General features: G+C 36.6%; 1 long non-coding RNA gene across 1 annotated transcript; it reads right to left on the reverse strand.

Moving 5' to 3' along the window:
• Positions 1-236: 236 nt before the first annotated feature.
• LOC123485611 lies at positions 237-2,981 on the reverse strand. The gene is made up of 10 exons (XR_006659081.1): positions 2,892-2,981; positions 2,687-2,711; positions 2,429-2,592; positions 2,116-2,144; positions 1,896-1,919; positions 1,434-1,463; positions 1,235-1,260; positions 1,074-1,116; positions 748-792; positions 237-550 (listed from the first exon to the last, which is right to left on the reverse strand). It is a non-coding gene; the product is annotated as an uncharacterized LOC123485611 (long non-coding RNA).
• Positions 2,982-6,591: the final 3,610 nt, after the last annotated feature.

Consider the following 6,591-nt stretch of genomic DNA (forward strand, 5'->3'; position numbering starts at 1 on the left):
CATTGATGTTTTAGTGGGGGCTGTAGAATGGGTGACAGACTTACATTATTGGTTAGACCAAGTGAGCCCAGTCTTACTTGTTTTCAAGGGTGATATTCTAAATTGATGTGCCAACTGAAACTCTGCGTATAAGACGATTGCATTTGTTTTCAGTTCCAATAAAGACGTATATCACATTCACAGTTGAGAACATTTTAAAATATTTAATATGAGAGGGAGAATGCAATAGCATATCCAGCAATAATGCTTAATGTGGTACTTTAATATTACTCCAAACAACTTTAAAATGACTTCCACTGAAGATATAACACAATGCAGCGCAAATGTCAGGTCACAAAACATCTTGACCATGAAGGGAGTAGTCCAACGCAAGACACGCATTGAATACACAATACATCTAATACATATGTATAGATACTGTAGTACACATGCAGTACTGCTTTGAAATAATGCAGATCTAATAATGATTAAGACATGTATTGATGACGTCCTGTCTTCTTGCATGATTTGGCGTACACAACTTCAGTATCTGGGCCTTGATTTGCTGCATCTGTGGATGAAAAGACCCCAACATATTATATCTGATCCAACAAATCCTTCATCACAGCTGTGTGTTCATTCTTATATTAGACATTTCTCAGTTTTCAGGATAGTGTAGGATCCGAGATGAGGTGAGACAATGACATTAAGACAATGATTAAATAGGTTTATCACAGAAGCAATGCTAAATTAGAGAGTATACACCACCTGATACACCACAGCTCTGAGGAGAAGGTCTCAAGTCTGTATTCTCTGCACAGAGGAAATATACCCAGATCACTGTTATCTTGGTTCACTTTATGTGAAGTCCCCACAAAAAGAATGTGACTGAATGCATCTATGGTTTCCTGTGCAAACTGCTACTTACGTGTCTTACCATCAGAAATTACTCCATTGACAGAGAAAATTAGACAATATATTTTCCATGGTTAGATAGATACTCGTTCTGCCTGATATGTATGGAAATCCAAAAAGTACACCTAACTTTACGGTGGAGAGTATCTATTATTACTATTTCAAAATATTGAACTCACCTCGAATACGTACTATAACGTGTTTAATATTCCGTGTTTCACCCTGAAATATAAAATTAAAATAGGTGTGGAAAAGTGTAGACCTGTAAGCCTCTATAACTAAGAGTCATCATAATCATTAGTTATCATTAGTCAAAGCTCATTTAGAACTCCCAGCTCACCGGAATTTCTTGGTACATGGCATCCTCTGTTTTGTAGGTAAGAAGATGTAAGTTAAATATATTTAATTAAAACAAGTTATTTATTTAAAAAAATCACCTAAGGCCCTGAAATCTGTTATATCACCATTTACCCATTATTGTAAATCTCACAGTATAATTGCATTTCTATGGAGCTTCATAATATCTAAGCATTTCTCACCGATGTCATGGTATGTCTCAATCTCGTCACCTGTTTTGAAGATTAGAAGATATTAAAACCATTAAAACAATGAATTTAGACAATTATTTTCACTCAAGGCGTGGCATATTAGTTCAGTCATGACCATTTACCCAGTATCAGAAATGTCAGAATATTTTTTAAAAATATAATTGTGTATAATTTAAAGCATAATTATTATCATAATTTTATTAACTTCATTATCTAAGTATTTCACACCCAAATGTTGATACGTTGTATCACCTGTTTGGGAGATTAGAAGATTAAATATCTTATTCTCTTATTAAAGCAACCGTTTTTTATTCAAAATGCTAAAAATCTGTTTTTTATTTATTTCTATTTACCCAGTATTGCAAATGTAAGAATGAAAAAACATACCTATTTTTAATTGACATCATAATAGTACATTTTTATGCAGCATCATATTATCTAAACATTTCTCACCCACATCCTGGTACTCCTCCCCACCTGTTTGGGGGATAAGATGAAAATTATCTTTTAAAATAAGATATATAGACTCCTGTTTTAACACAAGGCACTGAAACTAATTTCATGATCATTTACTTAGTATCAGCATGGTCAGTATTGTAAAACACACTGACATTTAATTTAAAGCATAGTTAATGCAGCTAACCATTATACAAACAAAAAAATATTATCTTACCGGCCACACTGTCATAGGCAAATTCATCACTGAGAAATAAACAAGATACTGTGTATTAGAAATTGGTTGTGGTTATTAGATTGTCATATTCCATTAAATATTAATATTTTTCATATACCCCTTTATATAGAAGCAGCACACTTTACATGATTGTTGTCCTTAAGTAATCTAACACCTTTCTGTTTCTCCATTGCTTCATTACAGTAGAAGTACAGAATGTATTCTATGACATTTATATTCAAAGAAACTAATACAAATAGGTACAAATACATTTTTTTGTATATAATAAAGTAAAATGTCAAATGTTTCCTACCTGGATTCTTCCTCCACGTTTGAAGTTCCATCTAAGACAAAGAAATATCCCAGAATGTGAAATAAATGTTCATTAATAGAACAATAGTTTTATTGGAGAGCTTGAAAAACATACCATCACCCTCCCCTGTCATTGGCATGTCGTTCTCCTCCTTTTGTGGTGTTCTGAGGGAAATATACATGTGAAACATTCAATCATTATACATTATCATGCTAAAAAAAACTAGCTATATCAAGGTAATCAAAACTATAAGCTTACCTTCCACAATAACATTGTATAGCTCCTGTCAAAAAAGAAATGTAACATTATTGGTTAAACTCAAGCTAACTATCATAACAACGATATTAGAAATGCTCCAGATAGTTCATTCAATCCAGATATGGAATGTATTAGTTTGATAAACATTCTTCTATAAGAATTAGACCAGTATATCCAGAGTAATGTTCATGTTAAATGGCCTGACCTTGTTTTCTGATCAGCCACCATATGCCCACCATCAGTGATGAGATCAGAAGAAAACAGACACAGAACACAACCAGTGTGATTAAGTGACTCCAGGACACTGGAAAGCAAAACAGGCATGTTGTTACACATCTCATTTCTATAGTAACAATGTAGTGCAACCATGAACCATCAACAATGATTATCTAATAACAAAACTAGTTACGTATGTATTGACTATATGATTTAAATATGTAAGTATTTAGACAAATACCATACATTCTTACCATCAACCTGTAGAAATACTGCATTATTTCCATATAATTTTCTGTCTTTATCTTTGAGGGGTTTTGACTGAAGATCAAGCACACAACTGTAGTTGCCTGTGTCATTCTTAATAACACTTTTAATCGTAAAAGTTGCCTCCATCCTCTTTACATCAAACACCTGCATCTGAACAACAGAGCCATACTTGCAGAGGTAAGAGTGAACTAAGTCACTGGTATTTTTTGTTTGAAAACTGGGGTCTGAAATAGTACACTTAAACTCCACACCATCTCCCTTTCTCACAGTTCTTGAGCCTGCAAGTGATATGTCTGCAGGGAGTATACGGTCTGTATGAGCAGGAAGAGACAGGAATCATGTAAGGTGTAAAATACGTTTGCAGTCACATTGAAATATACTTGTATCAAAAACATTGGAAAGGATAAAATATCCATATACACTGAGTGTACAAAACATTAAGGACACCTGCTCTTTCCATGACATAGACTGACCAGGTGAATCCAGGTGAAAGCTATGATCCCTTATTGATGTCACTTGTTAAATCCACTTCAATCAGTGTAGATGAAGGGGAGGAGTGTAAAGAAGGATTTTTAAGCCTTGAGACAATTGAGACATGGATTGTGTATGTGTGCCATTCAGAGGGTGAATGGGCAAGACAAAATATGTGGTCCTCTGTAGCTCAATTGGTAGAGCATGGCGCTTGTAACGCCAGGGTAGTGGGTTTGATCCCCGGGACCACCCATACATAAAAATGTATGTACATATGACTATAAGTCGCTTTGGATAAAAGCATCTGCTAAATGGCATATTATATTATTATTATTAATATTTAAGTGCCTTTGAAAGGGGTATGGTAGTAGGTGCCAGGCGCACCGGTTTGAGTGTGTCAATAACTGCAACACTGCTGAGTTTTTCACACTCAACAGTTTCCCGAGTGTAGCAAGAATGGTCCACCACCCAAAGGACATCCAGCCAACTTGACACAACAGTGGGAAGCATTGGAGTCAACACGGGCCAGCATCCCTGTGGAATGCTTTCGACACATTGTAGAGTGCATGCCCCAACGAATTGAGGCTATTCTGAGGGCAAAAGGGGGTGCAACTCAATAATAGGAAGGTGTTCCTAATGTTTTGTACACTCAGAGTATGTCATATAATGTTTAACAGCAATGACCTATCCAGACAGTAAAAATATCCTTACCCATCACCTGGATGGAAAGTGAATTATCTCCTTTTCCTTGCACCTCAGATAGTAGATACAGGGTTTTTGAGAACACACAGCTATAAATGCCAGTCTGTTGGCCAGTAACACTTTCCATGGTGAAAAGGGTGTCTTCTTGTCTAGTTTTCTTCTTATCCACTGCAACTCCGTTAATGCACAAGTAAACATATGTCACTTTATCTTCGTTGCGCCCATGTGTACTACATTTTACCACTAGGTCACTTCCCTCCATTATTGTTCCTGTAGTAGTCCAATAGATCTTTGCTGGAAAAATCGTCTTGGCTAATATTTGAGAAAAGAAAAAGTATTTGGCACATAAAATATCTGCAATATGTAAATCGTTTTTTGTGTACAGTATCATATTGTATTTATCTAAACGAGAATTCACTCATCTTCAATAATTAATGGACTTTGACCTGCCTGTGGTTTGGACCATGGCCTCTCTTGACAAGGCACCTTTGAAGAGAAAATACATTCAAAAGATACAACATAGACCCATTTAAATTGCAAAATGTGAAATAAATTTGAATTAAATTAAAACTAAATCAATATCAGGTTAATTTTCAAAAATATACTCACACAGGATAAGGATGAACATGATCATTGTGTTCAAGTCTTGTTGAAACACTTGTTGGTTGACTCTTTCTACCTTGTGTATTTGTGGTATGGACCTGAAACTAGATGGGGATTATTTCAGTTGAGACATCTTAACTAAGAATAGTGAATATGAATGATGTCATTTCCTGTATTTGTAGGAATGTAGCAGCTACAAGATATGTTCGCACCACAGACCTGGAGAATTATATGTATTATTTAACATTGACCATGTCTAACTCAAAAGAACAACAGGTGCATGGAATCAATGAGCTCAACTTGCTTTCTTCTCACATTTCTCATGCTTTCTTCTCAAATGAAAGTATGAGAAATTATATCATACTGACAAAAACACTGGGATAATTCTTAAGTGTGACTGACCGGAACAGAACATGGGTCAATGCAACTCTTCAGGTCTCAGACAAGGTTACTCATCACACGAGCGTGGTCATGGAACAATCTATGTTCCATAAATGCACTCATCCCCTCAACTCCCCACAACCTTCAGTCTTTGGGTAGTGTGTCTGTTACATATCTCCCCCTCAGATAACTAGTTCCCTTAAATGAGCCCAGAGTGAGCTTTAATTCAATCAATCAGCAGAGGGAATGTTATCAGTCGTGATGGAGTACCACAGTATCTGATTGTGCTTCCTGGCTAACATTCAGTTAAGATTCACAGTGACAACCTGATTACAGTTTACTGACTACAACATACAGCCACAGAAACAACTACCAGAGATTCCATGTCTTCCTAAATGTAGGTTTGAAATGCTCCCCAAAATCCTCTTTCAAATGTATCACTCTCTATCATAGATACCACAGGCCATAGATATCTATAACTCATAATTGTGCATTTCCTCCTCTTGTACACCCAACTGGTTTTTGAATGATGGTACAACACATTAAGAGATCTCAACCACATCTTCCTTATTAACAGAGAGTATAAGTAGTGTCAAGTTAAGCAGGAGAAATGCCCTTTGGCATAGCGGTAGGATGGTGAGATGAAGACCGTAGCCCAGGCCCCAGACTAATGATGTACTTCATCACCAGGTCTTCATCCTGATTGTGATCCAATAAAGCTGAAGGGGGCCCAGGGCCCAGGGCAGAGAGGGGAGGCAGGCAGGCAGGGAGCTAGAGAGGCAGGCTGGGAGGCTGGGAGGATAGAACAGGGTTATTATACCCAACCTCTACATGGTTTTGCTGTTACTGATAATCACATCTACATCCTGCGGCCTGCCAGCTGGACCTCCAAACTCAATTTTCATAAGGGAGAGAAATATCGATTTGTGAATGCAATGAGTTTATAGGTAGGTTAGCATGTGTTCAGTCCACTTCAGAAGTCACTTCATCCAATGACCATGGATCATGGCAGACGTACGTTTCTGTTGAAAGAGCCTTTAGAGAGCTGTTATCAGACCAATTAAAAACTGAAAATTAAGAGACAAAATCTTGTATCTTTGATTGCAAACATATGGCAGTGACCACTGAATCATATTGTGGTCACTTGTAGTAGCAGATAATAACCACATGGTGTCACCCCTCACAGCACAATGAAAAGCATTTCAGGTTGCTTTCATAGTTTTTTCACATTCACCCCATATGGTGTAATAAAGTTACCCATC

This window comes from Coregonus clupeaformis, unplaced genomic scaffold (assembly GCF_020615455.1).
Source record: "Coregonus clupeaformis isolate EN_2021a unplaced genomic scaffold, ASM2061545v1 scaf0765, whole genome shotgun sequence".
Classification (NCBI taxonomy): domain Eukaryota; kingdom Metazoa; phylum Chordata; class Actinopteri; order Salmoniformes; family Salmonidae; genus Coregonus; species Coregonus clupeaformis.